Source organism: Octodon degus, unplaced genomic scaffold (genome assembly GCF_000260255.1).
Source record: "Octodon degus isolate 3935 unplaced genomic scaffold, OctDeg1.0 scaffold00006, whole genome shotgun sequence".
Taxonomy (NCBI): Eukaryota; Metazoa; Chordata; class Mammalia; order Rodentia; family Octodontidae; genus Octodon; species Octodon degus.
In genome coordinates this window covers 22,618,030-22,630,163 of record NW_004524582.1, presented here as the reverse complement: position 1 = coordinate 22,630,163, position 12,134 = coordinate 22,618,030, and the positions used below count along the sequence as shown (strand labels likewise).

At 43.0% G+C, this 12,134-nt stretch overlaps 1 pseudogene; it reads left to right on the top strand.

Moving 5' to 3' along the window:
* Positions 1-2,109: 2,109 nt before the first annotated feature.
* The window catches only part of LOC101566341, a 16,767-nt pseudogene continuing 6,742 nt past the window's right edge, over positions 2,110-12,134 (top strand).

The following is a 12,134-nucleotide window of genomic DNA, read 5'->3' as shown; positions in this document are numbered from 1 at the left end:
GTTACAATAATTAATACACTGCATATTATTGTCTTCATAGTAGTTATTCAGAGGACAAGACGCAGATATGATATCTTGTCTAAACACTATTAGTATAAAACTTCCTTCTCATTGAACAAAGAGAAAGTAGCTGTATATCTATCCTAACTGTCTTGTATATACATATATATTTTTTTCACTACAAAATGATCCTTTATTTAGATCCTCCTTTTTTGTTTTGTTTTGTCAGAGATGGGTGTTCCATTGCTGTTAGAGAAGCTGTATTTGGAAGTCTTTAAAGGACCTTTTCATAGTTGTTGCCAGTCCAAATATTGTAGGATACTTGAACTCAGCTAAATAATCCAATATAGTCCAATCATCCAAAATAGTAGTAAGTCATACTAGTAAGTTACCAGCACAAATGGTAATTGTCCGAAGTTGTTGATTTGAGTCTTTTACAGCTCAGCATATTAATATAGCTTTGCTTTTTATACCTCATAATTATACTTTTCTGCTGCATAGTTAAGAACAAGTTGAAGCAAGACCTATATAACCAAAAATGTAACTTCTGCTATCTGATAAGGTTGGTCAAATCCCCTCAAGATTTACCCTGGGACAATGTAGAGTACCCGTGGATCTTTTGTCAGTGTCAGCCATCTGGATGAGTCACGGCCATTGCTTGACCATTTGTTCTCTATGAAAGCCTGAGAGAACCTTTTCTCTCCATGTGACTCTCCTTAAGCCCACTATACATCATCAATCACTTTCCTCTGTGGCCCCACAATCTCCTTGATCAGAAAATTTGTGACACCACTTAGTTACAGGATGTCACAGCAGAGGTTCTCTTATGTCCTGAGTCCTCACTGACTTCAAAGGGCTAAGACCAAAATGTTTGCTACCTTGTTAGCCCATCTATCTGTCTAATTTTTGGTCTGCAATCTTTAGTTGTTAAACAGAAGAACAGAACAGAACAGAAGCTTACTGATACTATTATCTTATAACAGAGGCAATTAAACTTAACATCACTATCTGTCTATCACACACCTTACACATAAAATGACACTGCTATTTTTCAGCAACCATGGGTGTTCTAATCTTGGAAACAACCAAGATGCCTGTCACCTGAGGAATGAATGAAAAAGATGTGGAGTTTTTAATACAATGGAGTATTACTCAGCTATAAAGAAAAATAATTTCAAAACCTTTGTAAGAAAGTGGATGCAACTTGAAGCTACACTCACAAGTGAAATAAATCAGGCCCACATGTGTAAATATTGTATTGTCTCCTCAGTGTAAGAACTCGAAAAAAGAAATAAAAATTGAAAGGTATAACACAGTTAAATGGAAAGAGAGAACTAAGGGTTAAACAATATAAAGAAAGGTAAGAAGTTAGGAAATATGGCAGGGGAAGAACAATACACTTATAAAAAACAAGATGGGTAAGGCAATGGTCCTAAGAATTTCCATCAGGTTTTTGAAAACAGCAGTTAATGGGTAGAATCCTCACCCTGAGTAACTCTATATGCTGATATCTGTGAACTAAGCGACTACATTACTGACTGCAATGTGTAATACTAAAACCATGCTTGAAATATCTGTCATTTTGGTCTTCTAAAGTACTGTTGCTAGGCTGCTCCGCTTCCTTGGAGAATCCAGTCCTCATCACATCAGCTTGCAGCTGTGCCCCTTAGGAGGAGCTTAATCTTCTCAGCCTCACCACGTCAGAGAGCTCCAATCTTTGCAGTGGAGTGCCAGTCTTTGCAGTCAGCAGAAAAGGAAGAGAGAGGCATGATGGATGCCTGCTCCTCCTCTGCTCTTTGTTGTTTTCTGCCTCCAGGAGCTGCTGCTGTTTGCCTTGGAGCCAGCAGAGTATAAACTGAAACCTCCATAAACTGTCAAGAGGAAAAGGAAGAGGGTGATGGACATTGAGAGAAAGAGGACGGAAGAGAGAAAATGTAATCCATGGATTATAGTCCCTACAGCCAAGCTGCAGCCCATCAGGGCCACAGTGCTTACACCACCCAACTCAAGGATATGCACAGACTGCCCGGGCATATGGGCAACAAAGTTATGTAGCCTATGGACAGCCTACTGGTGTCAGCTATACCCAGGCTCAGACCACTGCCACCTATGGGCAAACTGCATAGTAGCTATGGCCAACAAAGCAGCTATGGGCAGCAGCCTCCCACTAGTTATCCCTCACAGACTGGATTCTACAGCCAGGGTCCAAGTCAATGTAGCCAACAAAGCAGTAGCTACAGGCAGCAGAGTTCATTCCGACAGGACCACCCCAGAAGCATGGATGTTTTGGGGCAGGAGTTTGGAGGATTTTCCAAACTAGGAGAAAACCAGAGCATGAGTGGCCCTGATAACCAGGGCAGGGGAAGAGGAGGATTTGATCATGGAGGCATGAGCAGAGGTGGGCGGGGAGGAGGACGCGGTGGAATGGGCGCTGGAGAGCAAGGTGGCTTCAATAAGCCTGGTGGACCCATGGATGAAGGGCCAGATCTTAATCTAGGCCCTCCAATAGATTCTGATGAAGACGCTAACAACAGTATAATTTACATTCAAGGACTAAATGACAATGTGACACTTGGTGATCTGGCAGACTTTAAGCAATGTGGGGTTGTTAAGATTGACAAGAGAACTGGGCAACCCATAGTCCACATCTACCTGGACAAGGAAACAGGAAAGCCCAAGGGTGGTGCCACGGTGTCCTGTGAAGATCCACCGTCTGCCAAGGCTGCTGTGGAGTGGCTTGGTGGGAAAGATTTTCAAGGAAGCAAACTTAAAGTCTCCCTTGCTCGGAAGAAGCCTCCAATGAACAGCATGCGAGATGACATGCCACCTCGTGAGGGCACGGGGCTGCCACCACTCCGGGGAGGTCCAGGTGGCCCAGGAGGTCCTGGGGACCCATGGGTCCCATGGGAGGTCGTGGAGGAGACAGAGGAGGCTTCCCTCCAAGAGGCCTCTGGGGTTCCCATGGAAACCTCTCTGGAGGAGGAAACATCCACCTTTGAGCTGGAGATTGGCAATGTCCCAGTCCGGGTTGTAGAAACCAGAACTTTGCCTGAAGAACAGAATGCAATCAGTTCAAGGCCCCAAAACCTGAAGGCTTCCTCCCACCACCCTTCCCACCCCCAGGTGGTGATCATGGTAGAGGTGGCCCTGGTGGCATGCAGGAGGAAGAGGTGGCCTCATGGACTGTGATGGTCCTGGTGGAATGTTCAAAGGTGGCCATGGTGGACACAGAGGTGGTTTCTGTGGTGACTGTGGCATGGACCGAGGTACCTTTGGCAGAGGAAGACCACGTGGTCCAGGGGCCCTCCTGTGCCTTTGATGGAACAAATAGGAAGAAGGAGAGGTGGATGTGGAGGACCTGGAAAAATGGATAAAGGTGAGCACCGTCAGGAGCACAGAGACCGGCACTGCTAGACTCAGAGCTGCATTGACTACCAGATTTATTTTTTCAGAGTCAGGGATTGAACTCAGGCCCTTGTGCTTTCCAGGGAAGTGCTTATTCTACTGTGTCATCTCCCCAGCCCCGTAGATTTATTTTTTAAACTAGAAAATGTTTTTAATTTATAATTCCATTTTCATACTGTTGGCCACAACATTATGATTATTCCTTGTCTGTACTTTAGTATTTTTCCCCATTTGTGAAGAAACATTAATACAAGTTACATGGTAGTGTGCTGAGGTTTTCTTTCCTTCTTTTAAAGATGGATGTTTAAATTTAACAGTGGGACCCTTGTTAGCATGCTGTGTTACCATTGTGAAGAACCAAGAGGGCCTCTCACTGTAGCAATGCTTATGGTTGTGATGTGCTTTTTTAAAAAAAATAAAATTTCAAATGTCTATTAAAAATAATAAAGTACCACTTCTAATGTCTTATCAATTATTACTATGCTCTCTTTAAAGTAAGTGTGTGTAAAAAAAGGTAATAAAAGTAAACGAGGGACAAGGAAAACAAAATGTAGCAGGATTGTTCTGCTACAATGTTGAATATAGCTTGATTTCTAGGTATCTGTGTAAAAAATATGTGATGGACTTTTAACATTTTATAGGGATTTAAATTTTAGCTAACACTTCTATCCTGTTGCATGTAAAGGGCCCCTCCTGTATCGAGTCCCATGATCCTCCACGTCACAGCTTGCATTTTGTATTTTATCTTTTCACAACGAGCCTCTGCTTTGGGGCTCAGGCTGCCTTTGCTTTATCAAAGGCCTCTCTCACCCTCTATTTTTTTCCCAAAGCCACATCAACTTTCCTTCTACTCCTTCAGCTACAGGATCTTTGCTGGAATTCACCTTTTTTTTTCTACTGAAGGATAAGTTAGAGGCTACAAAACCTCTGTTTCCTGAGGTGACCCTTATAGTTTGCTGCTGTTGTTATTCTCTTTATTGTTTCTATGTGTCTTTGCAAAGTGGGATGGGTTATGTATTGTTGTGTTGTTCTGTTTTTGTTATTTGCTTTGGCTTTTCATTTTTGTTCTTAACTCTTTTAAATAATTTTTTTTAAAGTGGGGTGGGAGGGCAAGATTTTGAAACTAAAAAGCTTCCTTTGTTTCTTAAAGGCAGGTGTCTCTTCTGCCTGGCTTCGCATTAAAGAAGTAACAGGGCAAACTACTTACCTATCTCTCACCGTGACTCAGCTATAGGCTTACTGAGACAGTACCCCCCATCACTCCAGTTTTCTATTTCTTGTTATTATTTTTTTATTTTTCTCACAAAGACATAAGGTTTTCAACAATTGTTGTCCACCAACAAAGATAATCCTGTTGACTAAGTAATAATTTCATTATTGATTCAATTGTAGCCAATAACATTGCATCTAACAGCCATATTAGCACAGCATTGATGAAGTAACTGCTGAGCAAAGAGGCATTTAGAGAAGTCAGAGATAAGTTCTTGGTAGTAAACATGTAATATTGACTAAAATTAACATAAAAGTTGGCTTATGAATCTGAGCTGCTTATGTTGTGAATGCCAGGAAGATCTGCAGTCCTTGGACTAGAATTGGTGCCTGCTCAACCTGATTTACCTGGCACAGGTGAGTAGAGGGCTGAGGTTGAAGAGGAGGCGTCTGTATCACTCCATAGGGAAGGTCTTCGTGGGCTGGAGGAGATAGGCAAACAGCGACCACTGCACAGGTTTAATGACCCCTGAATAACTATCTCTTCATGGTAGAGTGGGTGCGGAGGCAGAAACAGATCAAATGTCCTTGGGTGAAACAGAAAAGCTTTCAGGATGGACATGGCTAAACCAGGCCTCCAGAGGATGAGTAAAAAAAAATTGTGTCTTATCAACTTATTCCAATATTCAATGCCTCTCAAAACTGTCTCCCCTGAACAATGAGCACCACAACTTAGAACACACCTTCACACCTCACTCCAACACACATGCATACCAAATTCAAGGACAGGTGCAAAGAAATAGCCAAAAATATTCCATTCTTTTTAAAAACATGGACCTTTCAACAATGGGAGCACATCAAAATCATCCAGGTAGCTTTTTTTTTTTTTTTTTTTTTTGCTTCCAAAACAGCAAGCAACAGACCTCTCTGTACACATAATCTTGGTTCACCTTTCATGTGAATTAAGATGGGTGAGGTCAGTGATTTAGAGAAGTAGGCACTGTTAGTCCTTATGAATTGTTCTAAGTTTCCTCAGAAGGTAGAAGACTTCCTCCTCATAAAATGATGAGTAGCGTCTCCTGCAGGAGTCCTAGCCATGCCGGCTACCACACCTTTGACTATGTCCAAGGTGAGATATGTAAACACTTCAGTGTTAAAGAATAGATTCATCCCTCTAAGGTGGGTGAGGGAAACTTTCGCCAGACTGCTGTCCAGTGATCCCAGTCAATATTACCATCAACTGTTCTCTTCTAAAGAAAATCAGCAAGTCACATCTTCTAGTGCTTCTTTCTTTAAGATAGTACAGCCTTATGAGTTAAATGTTAGCTCATTCCACTTTATTCGGTCAAAGGGAACAGGAAGATGTTTTGAGGAACTGCTCCCAGGAGGAAGGTCCAGTTGAATTCCATTATTGTCCATCTCCCTACTAAGGCACTTAGTTGTCCTGGTGAAAAGCTATAGACTCTAAGAATCGAAGCAAGTTGGGCAAGATGAGCAGTGTGGCACTTAGCCTATGAAGATCTGTAGTGTGCATAGGTAGAGCTTGATACTGTAGACTCAGGAGCCAGTGTTTCTCTCCCTTGGATGTAAACTCCCTGAACATTACAGTGGATGAATGTTGGTGGAAACGGTGTGGGTGGGCAAATCAAATGGGAGCATCCTCCCTGTCCAAGCCTTGTATGAGGGACATGTGTGCAGCTATAACTTTCTTTCTAAATTACCCATGAGCTCTTTGAAGAATCACAGGAAGACATCTGCTACTTCTCTTTTCTAATGAATTGCAAATCTTGCAGAGCATTCAAGTTTGTGAAAGAGGAGTAAGACAGTATCACAGGAATAAATAACTATTTTTTTCATATTGTCATATTTGTCATTTTACTTTGTGTTGTTAGAAAATTTCTCAAGTGGCCCTTCCAGCTACCAGCGCTCCCCTTTGTTCTGAACTCTGACAATCAGTACATTGGCTCATTTTCCCTTTTATTTCACTTCTATATCCACGATCTCTAGTTCATTCTTTATATTTGGATGCAATGTCCTCTCTCTTCTCTCCTCTCTATACTTGCTATTAAATTTGTTTTTCTCTATTCTAAAATCTTGCTGTTGGCTGTATTTCTGTCTCTTTTATTAAATGGAATTTCTTTAAATGTTTGCTGAGTCTTCATTTTGTGCTGATTTTTGTATTTTTTAATTGCTGTTTACTGACTCGAGAGTGGATTTTTTGCCTGTTACCAGTGAGGATAAACCAAGAATGAAATATGCTACTGACTCCAGGGTCTGGGCTGGTGTTCTGGTCATGGGAAGTTCTGCTTCCCTTGGGTGTCTGCCGCTACTCAGGAACTCCTTCTGCTTTTCAGGCCCCATGCTTCTCTTTAGTTCTCCTGCCAAGAGACAGGCCTTCCTGGTAGTGCCCTTACAAGCAGGCATACTGGTGGTGTGTACTACGGCAGAAGTCATCTGGACTACAGAGGGCTCTCTAGGGCTCCCTCATGCCCAGGACCTGTGCCTGACCATTGCCGTAACATACCCCAAGCCACTCCCAGGTAGAGGCAGGGACCTCCAGGGTATGCTTAGGGAGGTGGATTTATCAACTGTACAAACTCCATCTACCTCAAGCCTCTCAGGAATTGTTTATAATTTCTGGTCTGTGTAGAGTAGTACTTCTTATTTTTACAGCACTATTATGGATAATTTCATTCTATGTGTTTGGAATAGGAAAATGACATTTTAGTGTATGCTCCATTTATCAACTTAATAAGAACTCTTGTAAATTTGTTTTTGATTCATAGCTGTACAAGAACTATAAGCATATGGGTATATATGCCAAATTTTCTGTACACATTTTAGTAATTTTACAATTAAAACAATGGAAAAACACTGAGTAATCACTTCATTTTAAAAAATCTTTTCTTAGAAAGGGTATCTATATGTTATCTGAGCTTCAGAAACATTATTCTGTGATTTTAAATAAGAACTTATTTGATCTAGACTTAATTGAAATATTTTAGAGGAAGGAGGAAAACACAACCCCCGCGCCTCAGCCCTGAAGTTCTAACTATAGAAGCAAGGGTAGCAATTAGCCTCTGCGGTGATCCCTGTCTTCGGGCTACCGCAGCCCAATTCGGTCCTGCAAACATGTGTACTACACAGAGCAGGCAGGAGGAAGAAAAAGAAGCAGGAGCGACAGGCAACAGAGCTTAAGCAATATTTTTAGCATGCCATGCAATATTCAAATGTGTGATATTGGTTCATCCTGACTGACAGTAACCTGGATACAAGACTAGGAAAAGCAGAGGATCTGCGTGACCCCGGGCTCCCCTACCTCTTCGAAGTATGAAGTCCAAAGCTTTTGCCAGAGGCATCGGTCAGTGTTCTCGGAGGACACAGACAACATGCTGAAATGAGGACGATGTAAGGTGGAACTGGGCCAGTCAGAGGAGGAGTTAGAAAAGCATGGAGGATGCGGCAAAAGCAAGGGCCAGCCAGGTACTCAGGCCAGTGAGGGTGAGGCAGGTAGTACACCACGCTGAAGTGACAAGGGGACGGCGCTCTGTAGGTTCCCAGCCTTCCATCACTCTAATGGACCCCAACTCTCATTTTGAGAGAATACTTTTAAAGGCATTTGAAAAATACTTAGAATTACAAAAGAAGAAATTGTGTTAAAATCTAATGAATAAGTCATATGCATGAGTTGCTGATATATCATAGAGACGGATGTCACTAACACACAGCTCCCCAAGATCTAGTGACACCATTGATAACTGCAATTTCCAAGTAGTAATGAGCACCAAAGACACTTTGACGAGCCTGCACCTCCAGTGAAGTGACATGAAGGGGCCCACGCGAGCAGCCTCAACATTGCTCATTCCATCATAAGGCATTGCCAAACTTGATCACTGAATTAAATAGCCAGCTCTGGTTAGAGTTTAGTGATTATAAACGTGAGTTTTTCATTTCTCCTTGAAAGTGCAGACCCTTGAGCTATATCCACAGACATTAGTAACACCTTGAAGTTAATAACACCTTGGTGATGGGAGCCCAGAAGGAGAAGGACAAATGAAGATGCCATTGGAGAGGAAGGGTGACCTTCGGTGAAAGGTCACAGCTGATCCAAAGCAAGCACCATGGCTAAGAAACAGGGCACGAGATTCCTCAGTGCCGCTCTCCGCCACCCGCATCGTCTCTGCCAGCTCTTCTCGCTGAGGCATTCTGTGCTGGCTGGCTTTCCTCAGTAGAGAACAGAGGTGGGAAGGCTGGAGAGGGGCCCGAGGGGCGCTAAAGACTCCCACCCCTGGGGCTCTGACCAGACGCTTGCTCTACTTGTCGTCTCTTCTGCCCACTTCTTTGCTCTGTTACAGTGAAGACTCAATTATATAAATTAGAAAAGTCAGAAATAAGTGAGAAATAAACTGGAAAGCACTGAACTTCTTCCAACTTCAAGGAACTTTTTCTCCCCTATACAAATTCTTACCTCACTGCCCTTATCCTATTATCCATTCTTACTAAATCATTTAATTCTCCTTGATAATAGGCACTGTGAATTAAAATACATGCATAATTTATACCAGTATTTTTAATATTTTGCATATATGGCAACTATATTTGGATGCACATAACAGAAACATATAACCTAAAATAATGGTATAACTATACCAGGAATTCCATTTTTATTATGTAATAAGAAGTCCAGAGGTACGCAAGCGACTGATGAGCAGTGTGGTGGCTATCCAAGGGATCTTGGTTCTTTCTATTGTGGCTCCACAACCCTTAGCATGTGGCTTCCACTCTTGACCATGCCTATGGCTACAAGTGGCCAGCTAGAACTCTAGCCACATGGTAGCACGTGGGGATCAGGCAGTGGGACAGATGCACTCCAGCTGGAGCCACCTTCAGGAGCTATGTGAGAAAGAGCGAGCCTGCAAGAAGCTTGCTCATGCCGCCATCAGAACTGACCCTTAAATCAGAAGCAAAGGAAACAGCAGTGAGCAGAAGCAAGGACTGCCCTGCAATGATAGCGTCAGCCTCCTTAGACTCCTTCAGAGGCTCCTGAGTACAACGGAGGTGGCTAAGCTGTTCCATTGGCCAGATCTAGTCAAGTGGCCACATCTTCAGGGGACCCTAGGAAATGTCCCCTCGTGACAATCTTCAACACCCAACACCAGGATTCTGTTCATGACAAAGGACAAATCGGATGTTAAGGAGCCATTTGGGCTCTAAACCATGTCTGTTTTAAGACCAGATGTTGCCCTTCATGAAAGGAAGGGTGCTCCTAATATGTAGGGATGATGCTGGGCCCCACACGGATGCCTAATCTACGTTTGATAAACAAATGAGTGAATGTGTTAGAGCTAGTGGTCATAAATCCAAACCTGGCTTTATCCCTGAAAGAAACTCAGTTGGCCAGTTCTGCTCTGCAGTGTGCTCATGGCCCTCTTGTTTGGAATCAACAGAAGGTTGCAAGAACACCTGTTAGTGTTCTAGAGCAGACCAAGAGTGCCTCAGCAGGGTGGCTTAGCAGGAACTTATTTTCTCTCGGTTCTGGAAGCTAAAGGCCTAAGACATTAGCAGGGCTGAGGTCCCCTAAGGCCGCTCCTTGGACTGGAAATGACTGTCTCTTCACTTTGTCCTCCCGTGACCTTCCCTCTACATGTGTCCGTGTCTTTATTTCATTGTCTCACAATAACACTTGTGACAGTGAATAAGGTCCCTCGCATTTTATTTAAATTGCCTCCGTAAAGACCCTGTCTTCAAATATAGCAGCATGATGAGGCTCTGAGGGTTAGCACTTCAATGTAGGAACTTGGCAGGTCACAAGTCAGCTCAGGACAGAGGAGGCCATGCAGGCGATGGCGGCTCTCCCACGTAACTAGCAAATTTGTCTCCCTGGGGTAACTTCTCGGGCTCTGTGATGGGTTTTTTTTATCTGCCTTAAGGAAGTCGTACCTCACTTGTAGTAGTAGCCCAGTGGTCACCAGGCTAACTACGGAGACCTATTGAAAGTGTTGAAAGTCTGTGGCCCACAGCCCTCAGATTTACACTGTACTGCTCCAGTGTTAATCTTCACAGTAATTGTTGATTTCTTAGCAAAGTATTTGTCATGCTTTAGGGTTCCTGCAAGGGGAACAATACAATACAGGACAAGTTTTATAATATTAGTTTATAATATTTTGCATATATGACAACTGTATTTGGATGCACATAACAGAAACATATAACCTAAAACAATGGTATAACTATACCAGGAGTTCCCTTTTTATTATGTAATAAGAAGTCCAGAGGTATGCAAGAGACTGATGAATCATACAAAAAAGTACACCCAAGAATCATACAAAAAAGTACATCAAATGTATCCACACACTGAATACTAAAGACTCCAACTAAGGGCTTGGAGCTTAATATCCTGCATGAGTCCGGATGGAAACCCAGAGTTCATAGCAATGCCTCCCCCAAATCCAACTGGAGGCTAGAGCCCACAACAAAGCAGGCCTGCTTCACAGATATGTGCTAGAAAGGCCCAAGGGTCAATGGTAGAAGCTAAAATGTCTATGCCAGCAGGGTGAAGGGCCTGTGCTAGCAGGCTGAGGATCTGAACTGAATCCAAGAAGCAACATTCTAGGCAAGCCCCAGAGCTCCCCCAAAAGTACCACAGCCATCCTCAGCAACAGTGAGGTCCCAAGCTCCTCCAGCGATGAGGAAAGTCATGCTGCCATCAGGAAAGCCAGTCCGACAAGCTTCTCCATGAGGCTGAACAGTGCACCATCTTCCCCTCGAGAGCCAGGAAGCGATGCTCAGGATGAGGACCCAGGCTTCTCCGAAGTTCATCAGGAAAGCCAGCATGACAAGATCCTCCAGCAGAACAGCCCAAGAGAACTAGCAGCCTCCAGCAGCTCCAGCAGCTTCTCGGAACAGCATCCTTAGCAGTTCTCCAGCAGCTTCCCCTGTTCTGCCTTTATGCTGCGGGCAATAGCCCTCAGGTGGGTCCCCCACGCCAGCACCACGCTAGTTTAACTGCAGTTAATTCCACTGGGTATAATAATTTGACCACCAGGTACAAATCCACTACATTATTGTATTATCACTTTCTTGGAAGAAACTGTATTTCAAGTTGCTTTTGATGTTCATGTAGCACATATATAGAGTCAAAGCTAATAGCCAGGCCTTAGACTTAAACAGCCGCAACACTGAATCTTAACTTTTGTACTTCTAAGTGGCCAGCTACCAAATTCTGTTTCCCCATTTTAATCGCAGTGTTCATTATGTGTAAATATATGTGCTTATATATGCAAGTACATGCTATATATAATCCTTTATTAAAATATACTTTATCACACATACAGACATAGTTTTTATAGTCCTTACATCATCAGTGGATTATTGTGGCTAGTAAATAAAAGTCAAGCCATTTAAAAGCTACATAAAGAGTAATTGCTGCTTGGCAAAAGCGCTGAATGTGCGCTCTGCGCTATACAACAGCGATACAGCTCAGCTGTTCCCTGGGCACCGATCACAATGCTTTGCCTGTT